Source organism: Bos grunniens, chromosome 5 (genome assembly GCF_055505025.1).
Source record: "Bos grunniens cultivar Pamir isolate PY7600 chromosome 5, Bosgru_T2T1.0, whole genome shotgun sequence".
Lineage (NCBI taxonomy): Eukaryota > Metazoa > Chordata > Mammalia > Artiodactyla > Bovidae > Bos > Bos grunniens.
Genome location: NC_141169.1, coordinates 87,088,038 through 87,105,991, shown reverse-complemented (window position 1 = coordinate 87,105,991; position 17,954 = coordinate 87,088,038). Strand labels below are relative to the sequence as shown.

General features: G+C 39.2%; 1 protein-coding gene across 46 annotated transcripts in view; it reads right to left on the bottom strand.

Annotated features, from left to right (window-relative positions):
* The window catches only part of SOX5 (SRY-box transcription factor 5), a 1,169,920-nt gene that overhangs the window by 532,100 nt on the left and 619,866 nt on the right, over positions 1 to 17,954 (bottom strand). For 2 of the 46 annotated variants that reach the window (XM_086401760.1, XM_086401782.1), the window contains exon 1: positions 10,535 to 10,673. The exons of the other annotated variants lie outside the window; for them this stretch is intronic. The gene's annotated coding sequence lies outside the window, so the exon portion shown is untranslated. Of the gene's footprint in view, positions 1 to 10,534; positions 10,674 to 17,954 lie in introns of those variants that run through there. 46 annotated transcript variants of the gene reach the window in all.

Sequence of the window (17,954 nt, the reverse complement as noted above, 5' to 3'; positions counted from 1 at the left end):
CTTAAGTCCCTAAGGTTCTTTTGCATTATTTTATAATGTGTCAGTTCCCTTAGTTACTAAAAGGTCTTGCAAAGTCTTTCTAATTAAATTAAAGGCATGGGCTAACAGAAAAAGGATACTTTCTTTGGTTTAAACTCGTTGGATATTTTTATATATCTGCCATTCTGTAAACTATAAATGATTACAGAGAGGAATGACTACAGAGACCAGAAAATATCTGAAATAAGAGACTAAGATTGCTCTTTTTCCAGTCTAATAATTTAGGGACAGTTTGATCCAAACCATTTGAAATGACAGGAGGGAAAAATGGATGAAAAACTGATGAAACTACTTTTAACCAAAACACTTTTTAAGGATTTTTGGTGCACATTTTCCAGAATATTATGTCAAATAAACAACTACTCTAATATAAAGGACCCATAGTATCAATTATTATCACTGTCAATCAAAGAATGAAAGCATTTGACAATGGGCCTTGACAGAACCGACTATTATGATTGTTCTGCAATGTTAGAAATATGTAAATGAAGACACTTCAAGAAGATTTTGACACAACAGGTTTAACAGATAGGGCCTAATTATGTCAGTCAGTGGAATTCAATTACCAGGAGGAATGGATGGACATCCTCGATGCAGAGCTTGGATTATATCTCCAGGTATATTTTTAAGATCTAGTTTCAAAAAAGGAAAGAAATACAGGTTCTCAGTTCCTTAAGATTCTTTTTTAAGGTATTATGACCCTCCATTTTAATATTAACTAGAAAAAATAAATATTTTATTAAAAATATATCATTTCAAGAGGATAATTTAAATATTTATACTTTGAATAACAGGACTTTCCAGGTGGCACAGTAGTAAAGAATCCACCTGCAATGCAGGAGATGTAGGTTTGATCCCTGGGTCAGGAAGATTCCCTGGAGGAGGAAACGGCAACCCACTCCAATATTCCTGCCTGGGAAATCCCATGGACAGTGTCGGTTAAGTCTTAGAATTATGGCTTAGGTTATAATGCAGCTTTAAATATCCAGAATAAGATGGAGAGTGGAAATAATTCACACAAGTTAGGAATCAGAAAACTTTATTCTTAGGCTGACAGTCACTACTTTATGGTCTTAAATAAACCACAACATACTTGAATCTCCATATTCTTATCTGTAAACTGAACAGACTAGTCTAGATCTAGGTCAAATCTGAGGGCAACTCACTGGATTCATGGTATCGACAAATTACTTGAAATTCGGAGCACTGTTTTATGTATAAATATATATTAAATTGTAGAATGACAGGTCCTGTGTCTTTTAGTAGATTTTCAAAGGGATGCTAAACCCCAAGAAGTGAGTAGTAAGATCAGAGTAAAGCCTTCAGTTCGAAACTTCCATGATTTTATGAAAGTCAGATGAAAACAGAAGCATTAAGATAGCCTATCAGTTCAGTTGAGTTGCTCAGTCATGTCCGACTCTTTGCAACCCCATGAATTGCAGCATACCAGCCCTCGCTGTCCATCACCAACTCCTGGAGTTTACCCAAACTCATTTTCATCAAGATGCCATCCAGCCATCTCATCCTTTATCGTCCCCTTCTCCTCCTGCCCCCAATCCCTCCCAGCATCAGAGTCTTTTCCAATGAGTCAATTCTTCGTATGAGGTGGCCAAAGTACTGGAGTTTCAGCTTCAGCATCAGTCCTTCCAACGAACACCCAGGACTAATCTCCTTTACGATGGACTGGTTGGATCTCCTTGCAGTCCAAGGGACTCTCAAGAGTCTTCTCCAACACCACAGTTCAAAAGCATCAATTCTTCCGCACTCAGCTTTCTTCACAGTCCAACTCTCACATCCGTACATGACTACTGGAAAAACTATAGCCTTGACTAGATGGACCTTTGTTGGCAAAGTAATGTCTCTGCTTTTGAATATGCTATCTAGGTTGGTCATAACTTTCCTTCCAAGGAGTAAGTGTCTTTTAATTTCATGGCTGCAATCACCACCTGCAGTGATTTTGGAGCCCCCCAAAATAAAGATAGCCTATGTATGTAATCAAAAATGTCTTAGAATTTAAAACTTTATAAGCCAGAGATATTACATCTTATTTTATTTAGAATGTTTCAAAATATTTGTTTGGTCAAATGGTATTGTGTTCCCACTCATCCTTAATAACTTCCCCTAACATTACTTTCAGAGAAGGCAATGGCAACCCACTCCAGTACTCTTGCCTGGAAAATCCCACGGATGGAGGAGCCTGGTAGGCTGCAGTCCATGGGGTCGCTAAGAGTTGGACATGACTGAGCGACTTCACTTTCACTTTTCACTTTCATGCATTAGAAAAGGAAATGGCAACCCACTCCAGTGTTCTTGCCTGGAGAATCCCAGGGACGGGGGAGCCTGGTGGGCTGCCGTCTTTTGGGGTGGCACAAAATCGGACATGACTGAAGCGACTTAGCAGCAGCAGCAGCAGCAGCAACATTACTTTGCCAACAAAAGTCCGTAGTCAAAGCTATGGTTTTTCCAGTAGTCATATATGGATGTAAGAGTTGGACCATAAAGAAGACTGAGTGCCAAAGAATTGATGCCTTTGAACTGTAATGTTGGAGAAGAGTCTTGAGAGTCCCTTGGACAGCAAGGAGATCAAACCTGTCAATCCTAAAGGAAATCAATCCTGAATATTCATTGGAAGGACTGGCGCTGAAGCCGAAGCTCCAATAATTTGGCCACCTGTTGTGAAGAGCCAACTCATTAAAAAAACCTTAACTCTGGGAAAGATTGAAGGCAGAAGGAGGAGGGGGCAACAGAGGATGAGAGGATGGCATCACTGACTCAATGGACATGAGTTTGAACAAGCTCCAGGAGATGGTGAAGGACAGGGAAGCCTGGCATGCTGCAGTCCATGGGGTCACAAAGAGTCAGACATGAGTGAGTGACTGAACAACAGCAAAATATTCCCCTAGAAAGATCTTATAAGATAAAAGCATTGAAGAGTTACAGAAGGAACAGTGAGCGAAGTTGGTATTACTTTCAGGAATTATTTTGTGGGTCTTGTGTTCTTCCAAAGAAAAATGGTCCAATCTCTAGTATGTCCCCATCACTTGGAATTTTCCTCACCTTCATTCAATCATCAAAATGTAGTTGATAACTTGGATGCAGTTTGCCACTGCAGAAATAGAACTATTTTCCATGTACTTCCTTACACTAAAACAACTTCAAAACATACTGAACAACTACTATTACTCAGTACATATGTCGAAGTTTTCAGAGTTAAGATCTGCTTATTACTTTTACACCTCTCTCCCTACTACAATGTGGTTCTCCAGGGGGAGTGATCTCTGTTGGTTTTGTTCCTTAATACACAGTGAATCCCAAGATACATCCCTGGAACAATGCTGGCACACACAGGTACTGAATAAATACTTAATAAATATTAATATGTGTAAAACGAATGACTATGTGTATATGTTTGGGAAGAAATACAAGAATGAAGTAACCATCAGTGATGAAATTAAATTGTATCCCAAGAGGTATGATTCCTATAAGAAAAAAAATGTAGGTAAAGAAGGCAGCAGTCTCCTCAGTAGTTAATGTATGCATGTGTGTTTGTGTTCAGTCACTCAGTCATGTACAACTCTTTGTGGCCCCATGGACTGTAACCCACCAGGCTCCTCTGTCCACAGGATTCTCCAAGCAAGAATACTGGAGTGGGTTGCCATTACCTCCTCCAGGAAATAGTTAATACAGGAAGTTAAACCAAAGGACTAAACTAGCCCTCAGGAACAAGGAAGCAAGGGACCTTGTGCCTTATGTAAAACTTGACGTTACCACCAGTGGCTGCACATTTCTTGGATAATATTTCTTTAGAAATTAGAATAGTGTTCTAAAATATTAATAGCATTTTGATGGCAAATACACCAATGGACTAAATTCCAAATGATATATAATTGCTAACCGTTTTTCTTTTTCTCATCTTAAAAGGTAAGTAGATACAGCAGGTGCTTCCCTGGCATTCCAGTGGCTAAGACTCTGCCCTCTCAATGCAGGGGGCCCGGGTTTGATCCCAGGTCAGGGAACTAGATCCCACATGTTGCAACTAAGAGTTTGAATGCTGCGACTAAAGGTCCTGATCCCAGGTGCCACAAGTAAGATATGGAGGAGTCAAATAAATACATTAGTATTTAAAAAAAAATAAATAAACAACAACAAATATATAGCCATTACCTCACTTAGCTACCACTTAAAAAAAAAGACATATTGGTGGGAAAATCATAACAAGGATATAGCAATAAAGTGTTCTATTTAGAAAACAGTCTATAATATGGTGGAGTTATTTATACATGGGCAGGTTTGCTTATTTACAAAACAGCTACAGAAATTAGTCAAATTCCTCTGTGGCTCAGATGATAAAGAATCTGCCTACAATGTGAGAGACCTGGGTTCGATCCATGGGTTGGAAAGATCACCTGGCAAAGGAAATGGCAACCCATGCCATTATTCTTGCCTGGGAAATCCCATGGACAGAAGAGCCTGGCCGGCTACAGTCCATGGGGTCACAAAGAATCGGATACAACTAAGCAACTAACACACAAAAATAGAAAATAGTGTTCCTGATACTGCATATGTGTACATGCCCACATGTATGTGTACACACACACATGCAGATTCATCTCACCTAAATAAAAATAGCCACCATGATCACTCATATCAATGATATGGTAACAGTTTCCTATTTTTTAAGGATTGGAAAATATGTTTCACTTTGCTAACCCTACAAATAAATGCTTTGTGACTACATTTTCTTATTTTTTATTTCCATTTATTGTCTTTTTATTTCTCCAAAAGAAAAAGATTATATATATATATGTTTGTTTGTTTGTTTGTTTGTTTTTTTGACAACTTCTATTTGTAGAGTACAAAGAGCTATTGATGACTCCAGCCCATTTTCAGAGTTGTTCCTTTGTGGTAACAACTCCTTGGTTGCTCATTCTTCTTGCTGTGCCTGCAACCTGAATCATGCCTGAGTTGATTAGGGATAAAATCACCTTAACCCTGGAGGCACAGGTTAACAATAACTGTCCTCAAGTAACAATTAAGGATAAATAAACTGCAATAGGTGATGAGTTTCACTTTGGATAAGCATGCATCAGCCCACCCTGATACTTAAATTTATACTTAAGTATAATTTAAAAAGTTATCTTGGTCAATTTTTAAAATTATAGTTTATTTGGTGTCATTTTTAAAGGCTGGGTATTATTAGGGCCCATTCCCTCTGTCATTTAACTCAGAAAAACAGTGTTTTCTTCTATCAATTAGCCAGGTGTGGTCAAACTGATACAAATGGCTACAGATGTGGCCAATAAAAAAGGTACATTGATATATATGATGTCAGAATCACACTCAATTGAAAATTCTTCCTGGGGCTTACTTCAATTTGCATTCATCAGCTAGAAATTCATGTCTTTCTTAGACATAGATTAGACTTCTTAGACAAGTTAGACTTCTCCTAACTTCTCAATATTTTGTGAGCAATTACATATCAATTATTGTTTTAAAACTTATCAAATTTCCCTGATTGCAAACTTCAGCAGGAAAAACAGAAATGATGAATTTCTACAAGCTTAATTTGCAAATGCATTTAGGGGACAAGTTAATACATCTTTTTACTTTACTTTAAGCTGTCTTCTTTGATAGTGTCACAGGCAACAAGAAAGAAGCATGTTTCCTTACAAAACAGAATGAAGAAAAAGTCATGTTGATGACAGCAACTCCCACTGTCACAAAGTGGCTTTGATTAGACATGTTTTCCACCCCGAGAAGAGTCCAGAAGTAATTCCAGACAAGGAAATTTCGTAAGACAAAGAAGTCACTTCCTTATTGTCCACAAGTTTCCCTGTAACTAATAAGAAGAAAACTGTGAAAACTTGATGAAATGAATTTTGAATGTTTTAAGACCCACAATATTGAGTATTTTGAACTGAATGAAAATATTTTGCAATCAATCCTTCAATCCCTCCGAATCTACCCGACAACTCATAGACCTATAGCCTCACCACTCTAGGCTTTGTGCTTGTCATTTCTGACCTAAATTAGTATCAGGCTTTCCTAGATCTCGTCTGAGAAGCCTCCAAGGAAATCAGAATTGCTTTAGGATGACAAATCAGCAGGTGGCACTCTTTCCTCTGCATCCATTTGGAACCACTTTTTCAGGGCAGAATATTAGAAGTTGCTTCCTAAGAGGGGGAACCTAAGGCCTTGAGCAGGCAACAATAAGTCAGGATTGAAGCCACGAGACACTTAGGTATTAGAGAAGTACCAAATCCTTCCTAAATCCATCAGGTAAATGCACCCTTCTTTGCTGTCTATTAACACCAGTCATCCTGGTAAGGAAGTAGCTATTGCCATCTCATCTGATGATAATTGCATTCCCATGCTAGATTAACATATTTTGTGGTTAAAGAATCCTGTTTTATCTCAAATGAACAAAAATATGCTTCTGCACATGCTAAATAGTTTTCTCATTTTCATTTCTTTACCTTCTCAGCATATAATCAATCAAAGCCTTTATAAAGAAATTAAGTTCCATATGTGACTCTGGTAAGCTGAGAATAGGGGTTGGATGGGCTGACTCTACAGACAGATGAAAAAAAGACACGGGGATCCTTAGAATGCAAATACTTTTTGTCAAGAAAGTTATTCTGAGCTGTACTGACTTCCTTGCCACAACTCATTCTCTGTATAACTATGTAACTTACTACAATTCTTCATTTAAAAAAAGGTATTGAGATCATGTCCCCTTAAAGATTAAAAAGGCTTCACAGTTTAAATGAAAAAAAGTTCATTTTCAGATAACAAGAGACCATATCATCTGTCTGTTTCGAAGTGGATTTCTAAAACACAACAGCACATTTAGTCCTTGCCATTGCCAAGAGTAACCCTGGTTTCACAAACTTCAGAATGAGGTTCCAGCTTTTAATAACAATGCAGTATGTTGTCATTTGACCTTATCCAGTAATAGGTTCCTGGGAGAAGACTCTTGTGGAAGGTTTGCTATAGTAAACTAATTCGTATCTTGTCTCAGTTGAGGTACACATGTAAATTGGAAAGCGTATCTGACCCTTATTTCTTGCAAAGGGTCAAAAAACAAAGAATCATTTTGAGGGTAAGTTTGGGAAAAGAAAGAAGATTTTGTTTTTATCTATAAAATGTATTAATATTAGAATGAATTAGGATTGCATGAGTTCAAAATTGTTTCAGTTTTATAGGACTCCTTATAAATCATATGAGATGCATCATTTGGAATTGCGCTAATGCTGTAATGAGGATAAGAAAGAATACAGATGCTCTAGATGACCAGATGAGTGATAAATACAGAATAATATGGGTAAGTATCTTTTCAAGTTAGACGAGAGAGATGGGTAATCCCCTTTGAAGAGAAAAGCCTATTGGTATACACTGCAAACTGAGTACCATTAGTAACTTGTAGTTCTTATGAAAATATTTATTTTCCTTTTATTAAGAATGTATTTTGGAAAGAGGAATGGTGAGACATTCAGGGGCGTGGAGCATGGTTTCTACAGGGTATTTTAAAATAAGCCAGTTGCTCTGATTTAATCAATGCATTTTATGACTAGAAACACAGATAAGCCAACATTCCTCTCTTGGAGCCTCCTTTAACTGTATGTCATCACACATCACCTTCCTGGATAACTACTCATTATGCAGGATGGCATACCAACCAGTGAAAATATGATGCTGAAAGCATTATGCTCATCAGAGACTGTGGGTTTAGCCAGTTCTCCTGAAGAAGCCCTGAGATTCCTGAGCCTTTTAGCCTGATTCTTTCACTTTTTGCCATTCTCAGCCCTTTTTCTGGTGACTGTATAACAGGCCGCCAACAGTCTGGCAACACCCACACGTGACGCCCGAGCAAAATAAATGGCCATCCTATTCTAAAGACTTAGAAGTTTGACATACAACAAAAGCAACTGGAAGTTGCTTAATAAGTCTCAATCTGGGGTTGACTCCATAGTTTTGTTTTATTCACTGGAAAGTAAAATCATAACTTAAACATTATGTGTCACCACCTCCCCCTCCCTTAAAAAAAGTAGGTTTGGGGAAAGCTACTTGGGAAAAAGAAAAAAAAAATTAGAAAAGTCAAAGTTAACTTGCTGAGACAAAAACTGGACCCATAAGTAACTTCTTAGAGTCACTGATAATTTAGTATGAAATTAAAAATGACTCCTTTTAAATGCACAATTGTGGGACCTTAGTCCTTAATATAGACTATGGGGTGTTGAGAAGCACAGTATATTATTTCATTAAGTGCTTTTTTGGGAGAAGGGGATTTAGAGGTAAAACTGCTGGCTTTGTGTGGCAAGGTCATGACCTTTGACAACTTTGGAGCTTATCTCTTTCATCTTCTCACTCCCCTGAGACCCCTAACTTGCAGAGGAATCAAGCCTGTAAGCCTGGGCTAGACAGAATTCAGCATTGTTGTCCAGCTAGGTTCCTTCTCTTTCTCTCTCTTTCTCTCTCTCTTTCTCTCTCTCTCTTTTTTTTTTTCCATCTAAACAAAACAGATCTGAACTGAGCCAAGGAAACAAAAATGTATTGTTCCTCGCAGATGGAAGCGAGTGTCGCCTAGGTAACCAGATTAATCTCCTTTTTCTCTCCCTTCCTCTCTTGTAGTGCGGTAATCGGTGGGCTCTTTTCACAAAAAAGCCAGCCTCAAAGCTGGGGCTCTAACTAGGTTCCTAATTAGCTGCAATTTACAATGAAGACAACATGATGAGATAATAGAAATTTGCAAAATAATGACATACCTCAGCAAAATATTCCTCCTCCTAAGAACCATTTTTATACAAAAACAATAAAGAGGGCCCTTCTAAAGCAAAGCTGGAAAATGGTGGTGTATTATGTGACACAGAACATTATTGTTCGCCTCTTGTTCCCCCAATCAACAGCTTATTGTTTGGCATCTTAAATAAAAATGACTCAAATACAGGCCACATAATGATCTCCATTGCGCTAATACACTGTATATACTGAGTAGTCAAAAATGTACGGGAGCCAATGCCAGTGGGGCTGATAAAGTAGCAGGGCCCAGGAAGGTAATTTACAATACAATGCAATAAGCATTATTACTGTTCTTAATCACACATATCTTTCTGATTCCTGTCAGGATGCACTCTGACATCAAAAAAGGGCAACCAAAAGGAGGACAGCTAGTTAATGAAATATGATGGATCACATTTGTTTTCATGTGGTGGTTAGCTCAAATGAAGCAGTCTCCAGACTGTTAGCCAACAGTATTCTCTTGTGTGACATCAAAGACTACCATTCAATGAGGGCAGGAAAAAAAAAAAAATCACAGTAAGACAGCACAGAGGGAGGAGCTCCTAGAAACTGAAAGAACCATTAATAGTAATCTCTACCTTATGTCCAAAAGAACAGAGCAGGACACAGGAAAAGACCAAGGCCAACCGGTCACTGATTTTACAATGAGGATCATCAGCACCTACGCCAGTGTATGGAGATTGGTACAGCTAATACGCGGTGGGTGCGATTTGATATTTTGCTACACAGGAACAATCTGTCACTAGTGGCAGGAGGTGTGTACTCTTGTGCCTTGTCTAAATCAAGATGACAGCATCCTATGAAATATGGAATCCAAATAATAAAATAGAATCCAGTGCCATGTTTTGCATCAAGAATCATTCATAAATGGCATAACCAATCGGGGGGAAAAAAAAAACCAACTGTACACAAAAAGTAAGTCCACATTTGCTTATGGACTAGCAATTGTGAAGAGTACAGCTGTGCATACTTGAAAACTAATGGTCCCTGGACTTCCCCATAAATAACTACTGACTAAAAACCAATTGGCCAGGGACAGGAAAACCATTAACCCCTTGGTCATTTGGCCCTCAGCAACAACAAGACCACTAGATCCTCTCACAAAGTAATTAAAAGGTAACAAGTAGGACAGACTAGAGAAGGTGCCAAATGGGCTCTAATGACTTTGGAGGAAAAATTGTTGTATTTGTTAATAACATTTGCAGAAATGCAAAAAATGAAGACCATCTGGGTATATCACAACCCCAAAGAGTTTGGCATCCACAGTTTGGAAATGTGGCAATAATATCTTGACTTGCATAGGGCTACCAGCCTTTCCCAAAGGTTAAAATTATTGTTTGAATCTCAGCCAAGAGAGGAAAAGAGCAAAAGGCAGTGACACAGTACTAAAAGCCAAAGATTGGTGTGCATAAATATATGGTAAACTGTGCTTCTAGATTTTCCATGCATTTGACCTCTACCATAAAATAAAAATCTACTCATAAATCAAAATCTACCATAAGCAAAATCTACTCAAAATTTACTCATAAAGTAAAATCAAGGTTTACTTTTGAGTTTCCTTAAAAGTTCTCATCCATATAATCCTTTGAATGACTCAATCCAATAATTTTGATGGCAACAATGAAAGAGGAAGTGTTCAACTATTACATGACAATATAGAGTGTAGGAACAAGAACATTTGACTTCAAGGCATTACCTAGATTCCTGTAGCCTCTGTCTCTCTCTCTTCAAACTGTCAAAAATTGTGTTTATCTTTCAAAATTGAGTAATTAATATGATCAATGCACCAAGGCATATCAATTCCTCTTTACCCCTGTCATCTCTTCCCCAGGAGCTTCCCCAGTGAAGTCTACAGTCTGCCTTTTCTGAAACTCATCACCCCTCCCACTCCCCGACCTCCTGGGGCAGCTGAACACAGCCAGAGAAAATTATACAACAGCGCAGACGCTTGCCAGAACCCCACATACACCTGGGCTTGAAGCCCATTCAAGATTCCTTGAGTTGCCTTTCTCACCTCCTCTCACTCCCTTTTGTAGCTGTCTCAAACCTTTACCTCTCTCTTTAACAAACCACCCCACCACATTCAGATGACCTCACTTCCCTTAGTTAGGTCCTACCTGCCCCATCCATACACACATCACTTCTGGAATGCACCTAATCAATGTCTCTGCAGGGTCAGAGAAGGGTCTTTCTCCCTCTATTTGAAGTTAACCCCACCACCACCACCAGTAGTTCGAATCCATTCGGCTCACCTCATGTTGGGACTTTGCTTCATCAATTCTCCCCATCTTGAGTGTATCTTCTGTTCTATCAAATCATTCTTCTTAACCTATCAGTGCAGTTCAGTAGCTCAGTCGTGTCCAACTCTTTGCGACCCCATGAATCGCAGCACGCCAGGCCTCCCTGTCCATCACCAACTCCCGGAGTTCACTCAGACTCACGTCCATCGAGTCAGTGATGCCATCCAGCCATCTCATCCTCTGTGGTCTCCTTCTCCTCCTGACCCCAATCCCTCCCAGCATCAGAGTCTTTTCCAATGAGTCAACTCTTGGCATGAGGTGGCCAAAGTACTGGAGTTTAACCTATAAACATGCTCAAATCATCCTCATCCTATTAAACCTCCCTTCACATCCCCATCTCCCTTTATCTTCCTATATTCTTTTGCCAAGATATTTTCAGCCCAATCTTATTGGTCACTTTCACTGCCTGTTATTCTAAAAGTCAAAAATTAGATTTTAAAATGCAGAAGAAAATACATTTTCCTGAATTTTGTTGCTGTTTTTTAATCATTTGCTTAGAAATGTTACCTATATTTTTATGTATCTATCGATAAAGAGCTGAAAACATTCTATAATGAAAAACACAACATTCAATACATCTGATGTATCTGACCCAAAGTCCTAATCATAATAAAAACTATCAGAATTATAGAAAGTCAACATTGGAAGAAAACTCGGGTTTATTCTTCCTAATTCTACCTAAGTTGGAAATAAGACATAAACACTTTAGGGCACACAGCAAGTAAGAACAGAGCTATGACCTGACCTAAGGTTCCCTACCTTCCAGTTCAGTGTCCTTTCCTCTACAAAATGAATTCTGTTCTTTAATTTACCCTTTCACAGGTAATTCTTAATTCACATATCAATAAGAACAATATGGGCTTCTCCTGCAATGTAAGAGACCCAGGTTGGGTTCAATCCCTGGGTTGGGAAGATCCCCTGGAGAAAGGAATGGCTACCCACTCCAGCATTTTTGCCTGCAGAATTCCATGAACAGTCCATGAACTGAGGAGCCTGGAGGGATTCACATATCAACAAAAACAATGTAACACTGAGTGCAACCATAAGAGGAGGTCAGTTTGAAACACAATAATACGTTTAAATTTAAAACATTACCCAGACTTTAATCCTGTAGAAAATATACATACATCTCTAGCTAGATAGCATATTGAAAAGCAGAGATGTTACTTTGCCAACAAAGGTCCATCTAGTCAAGGCTATGGTTTTTCCAGTGGTCATGTATGGATGTGAGAGTTGGACTGTGAAGAAAGCTGAGCACTGAAGATTTGATGCTTTTGAACTGTGGTGTTGGAGAAGACTCTTGAGAGTCTCTTGGACTGCAAGGAGATCCAACCAGTACATTCTAAAGGAGATCAGCTCTGGGTGTTCTTTGGAAGGAATGATGCTAAAGCTGAAAGTCCAGTACTTTGACCACCTCATGAGAAGAGTTGACTCATTGGAAAAGACTCTGATGCTGGGAGGGATTGGGGGCAGGAGGAAAAAGGGACGATAGAGGATGAGATGGCTGGATGGCATCACCGACTCGACGGATATGAGTTTGAGTGAACTCCAGGAGTTGTTGATGGACAGGGAGGCCTGGCGTGCTGCGATTCATGAGGTCACAAAGAGTCGGACATGACTGAGCGACTGAACTAAACTGAACTGAACTAGCCAGTGGAAGCCGACTATTTTCATAGACAGACAAAACAAAGATCAGTGAAATAAATGACCAAATCTGGGATTTGATGGAATATGTAAACAGAATTACAGTTTTAAAGATGAAAAGAACCATATAGACTACCTGGTCAAACTTTCCATTGCTTGTTTGTTTATTCTAAAACCTGAGTCTCACAAAGGAAAATATCATGCACCAATTAGGCTGTTGTATTTACTTCACTCTACACCTCTGCCCAAGCTTGAACTCTAGGGTAATGAAGAGTCAATTTCTTCCAGATTAGTAAGACATTTGGAGGGAGGAATAAGTTACCTGTGGAGTTGTACAGAGATCTTAAGTTCACTGGAACAGTGGTTAATTAAATGATTTCGAGTCTCAGAGCTGATTTTCTTTAAGGAGCCATTTTCTTCAGGGAGGTGCATAGTAAATTGGAGTTCAATTTTACTTATCATTTGATATATATCTGTATATCATATTTCCCTTCTAAAACATGAGAAGCAGTTGAAGGAATGGAGGCAATTAATAACTTTTACCAAAGGGAAAAAGTTATTACTAAAATTCCACATGATACATCCTGGGTTCCACACTGTAGCAAAGCCTACTTGGTAAAGCTAAACTACAATTAGGTCCTTCTAGTAATTACATCCTTTCCAAGGAAGTAGAAGACAGAACCATATGATACTGAATTCTAGAATAAATTAAGTCACATTAGACACATTTCCAATTTATTCATTTTACAAAGTTTTGACTGAGCAATGTTGAACAGTCCTTAGAGCTTCAGAGGTATCAACCCCTGTATAGGTAAAGTGTGAAAGTGTTAGTTGCTCAGTTGTGTTGGATTCTTTGTGACCCCATTGACTATAGCCTGATAGGCGCCTCTGTCCATGGAGTTCTCTAGGCAAGAATACTGGAGTGGGGATCTTCACAACTCAGGGATTGAACCCAGGTCTCCTGCATTGCAGGGAGACTCTTTACCATCTGAGTCACCAGGGAAGCCCTAATGTATAGGCAACCAAGGGTCAAAGTTCTGTGACATGGGCCCCATGACGAACCAACCTCCCATCTCCCATGAAGAGTTTCAATCTATAACTGCAACAGTGACTTGGGTAATCCCTTTGGTCATTATACCTGAGGGTACTAAGGAGAACTTGAATTTGTCTCCACCGCATCCCAAAGTCAAGACAAGTAACACTTGTAAAAGGAGTTCTCCCAGGCCAGAATTAACAAGGTTCAGTCAGTGCTCTTTACTTAAAGGAAGAAAACAATTAAGTGAAACCTTGACGTAATCTCCTTCTGCCTGTTTAGCCTCTTCATCCCTCAATGTGTGGTTAGCAAGTGTGGCAATCAGAGCTAAGGCTTGCTATCATTCGGCCTTAATTAAAAAAGACACAAGCAGTGGAGCTGTGAATTAGAAATGGAGCTACGCACTACCCCTGATTAATTCGAGGCTCATGTTGGATTAATAACTCCAAACAAAGAACAAAAGGAAATTGTTATGCGAATTGCAGCCCTCCCAGGCCAGACAAAGGTCAAATCACAGGATTTCAATTTCATCCGGAGTCGCTTAATCAACTCCCTCGGAAGGAAGACCATATGTAGTTCTGAAAGCTACCCATTGTAGTCCTCTTGTCGCTGGACCTGAGGGACAACACAGTCATCCTCTCAAACTATTCTCAATCGCTTCTCTTCTTTCCCCTTTAATATGACAAAAACTTCATTATTACCAGTGATTAAAGAAGAAGCGATCTGCGCTGCAGAGAACATCCCAACAACTGTGGGTTTATGGAGGAAGCTGGACACAGCTGGCACAGAGCCTACTGGGCCTGGTTCCTTTTCCAAGAAAGGTCTTCACCAGCAGCTATAGAGCTATAACCACCACGGGGTGACGTCACTGGCAGAGCATGGGCAGGGCTGTGGAACTCCAGGACATTTATCAAAAGATGAGGAAAAAAAAAGAACCACCTATTAAGTGGAAGTGAATGAAAGGTCAAGATGCTGAGCGCTCAAAAGGTATCAGAAGACAGCTGTCTCCTCCAAATAGACTAGAAACCCTGCATGAGATGAAGACAGAAGTCAAAGTGCCTCCGAAGACCTGAGAGACATAGCCAGGCACCTCCAACCCTTCCCTAGCAGGGCTGGAGTTCATCCACACTTGGGGTTTCTTCCTCCTACAGATTGCCCTAGGGACTGACACAGGCCGGGCATGGCAGACTTTCATTAGCAAGACAGGTTTAAGTGATTTGAAGATGTGATGATTTCCATGGCAGTTTTAACACTTTTCACCTTGTCAACACCAGAGAGTTACTAAGGGTAACCTCTCAGGACCCTAAGGCCACTGCCCAATAATAATCAAGGCCCAGGGCTCCTCAAATGAAATACCAGCAAATTAAGTAGTTCTTCCAAAGGACAAAAATGTAATTTCAGAGGGATTTTTTAAAATGAGAATTCCAAGGTCACTTTTTGGACTGATAGCACCAGAATCATAAACTAGTGATGAGGAGTATAATTCTTATCTGAGTGGTTCACTGAAGTGCCTAATAGAGTGCCCCATATAGGACAGATGCTCAGTAATTGTGGAATGCCAGGGCTTGCATCATCCAATCTGATATGGCAAGATTTTCACTCTGTACCTTTACAGAATGCAGCTATAGTTGTTACTTTCAAGTATCCTGTGTTAGTTATTTGGGAAATTCATTTATTCCTCTGAACTCCCATAGTGCTTTGGGAGTTCCAAACTCCCAAACATTTTTTATGGAATATAGCATTTTTGTTTGTATATTGTGTTATTCATTCATTCATTTATCCCTTTACCCATTGAGAAAATTTTTTTGAGTATCTATGTGTCAGGCACTGTCCCAGGCACTGGAGATAAAATGACTAAAAGCAGACACTGTCTTTGCCCTCATGGTCTTTAAAGTTTAGCTGGTGAGGAAAACAATCAAATAAATGTTTAAGTAAATGTAAAATTTAAATATAGTATATGTTCAAAGGAGGTACATGGTATAATGAAATTTTAACCTATTAAGGGAGGATTCCCTGAGAAATTGACAATTTTTCTAAGATGTTAAGTAAGAATTTAAGCTGAATTTGGTGGAAAGGGAGAAGATAGAAGCAGAGACTCTGCTGCCTGAAAGAGCACACATGAATTGGTCTGAAAAGGACATGTCTAGAATTTAGGTTGCAAGGCAGAGAACTGTGTGTGCTGAGTCTGGAGGGGCAGGTAGATCCTAAAACATAAAAAGTGACATTGTAGGTCACGTCAAGGTTTCTGCCGTCATCTTAAAAATAAGTACAAAAATGTCTGAAATTCTTTTAAGAGAAAGTGATCAAGACACAATCAGAACTGGGTAGCAACTGCAATTTGCCCGCTATTCTATTGGGATCTAATTGTTGTTGTTTGGTCACTAAGTCCTGTCCTACTCTTTGCGACCCTGTGGACTGTAGCCCGCCAGGCCCCTCTGTCCATAGGACTTCCCAGGCAAGAACACTGGAGTGGGTTGTCATTTCCTTCTCCAGGGGAACTTCCCAACCCAGTGATCAAATCTATATCCCCTGCACTGGAAAGAGGATTCTTTACCACTGAGTCACCAGGGAATCCCATGAGATCTAGAGATCTATACATAACGTCTAGTGGTAAAAGCGATTCACCGTTGTCCCTCCCCATCGCCTAGCACAATGCTTTGTGCAACAGAATGGCATCTTCCTCCCAAGGGCTAGCAGGGCTGACTCAGTCGATATCACAGCTCCACACATGCTCCCATGCCTCAGCCAGGAGCCTGATTGAAGGGGATGATCTTCTCATAAAGATAACCACTCCTTGATGAAAGTTAATTTCAATTAAATAATTTAAAAGCATTTTAATATGATGCTTGTTCAATGCCATTGAATGAATGAATGAATGAATGAATGGCTTTTAACTTCACCGCCCCACTGGAAGATGGTGGTCAGTGCCCTCAACAAAACTTCTGACCTTGAGTAAAGAACTTGAATTCTTCCCTCTTTGAAATCGATTGCTACTGTTTGTGCTGGATGTCTTCTCAAGGGAAAACGATGATTTCTGCCTCATAAGATATCCAAAGGTATAACGGCGTTGCTTTTGACAAATTAACCCCTTCCCAAATATGAAACCTAAAGTTTTCTATTTCAATTTAATGGATATAAAGAAGTTACAAACATATCTGTGAGTCCTAATTCCCAGGGAGCATTCATGAAAGCTATGTTCCTTATGTGATATGCAGCTATCAAATAATGAGCACATTCAGGAAGTAAATTCAGATGTTTGTTACACATGATAGAACAGCTGCATCAAGAGCTTTTTGAGGATTATTCTTCAAGTTTCTCTTAAAGCCACTTCATTTCCTTTTTGAAAAGCACTATTACTTGATCTGCATAGTTAAGACAAATCTCAGAAATTGGATGAATGTTAAATTTTTCGTATTAGTCTGAAATCCAGAAAAGCTGTCCAAATCCCAGATATAAAATGTACAATTATCTTGTAGACATTTTAAGTCTTACGGCATCTGATTTGGAGGAGGAGAATTTATCTCAGTACAAAACGTGTTGACTGGTTTAGAGGGTTTGTAAACATTATTTCAAGTTATACTCAACAAGATAAACAACCAAATTAATTGCTAATCCTGATTGCTTCTTGCACTTAATTTTGACATAGGCAAAAAACATTCCTACATTTGGGGTTATTTAAAATACTTATCCTTAGAGTTGACATAGAAAAATCATGATATAACTTCTGTTAGTTGAGCAATTAAATATATCATATACTCTGCTAAGGGCTTTCCTGGTGGCTCAGTAGTAAAGAATCCGCCTGCCAAGCAGGAGATGCAGCAGTTCGATCCCTGGGTCGGGAAGATCCCCTGGAGAAGGAAATGGCAACCCACTTCAGTATTCTGGCCTGTGAAATCCCATGGACAGAAGAGCCTGGTGGGCTACAGTCCAGGTAGTCACAAAAGATTCAAGACACGACTCAGCAATGAAACAACAACACTCATCTATACATACACATGTATTTATTTACCTATTTAAAAATTTTTTAACTATTTTTAACTGAATCTTTACAAGAGTCATGAGGTACAGGTATCCATTTGTTAATTCATTCAGTATTTATTGAGTGTTTGCTATGTGCCAGGCACTGTGAATACAGCAGT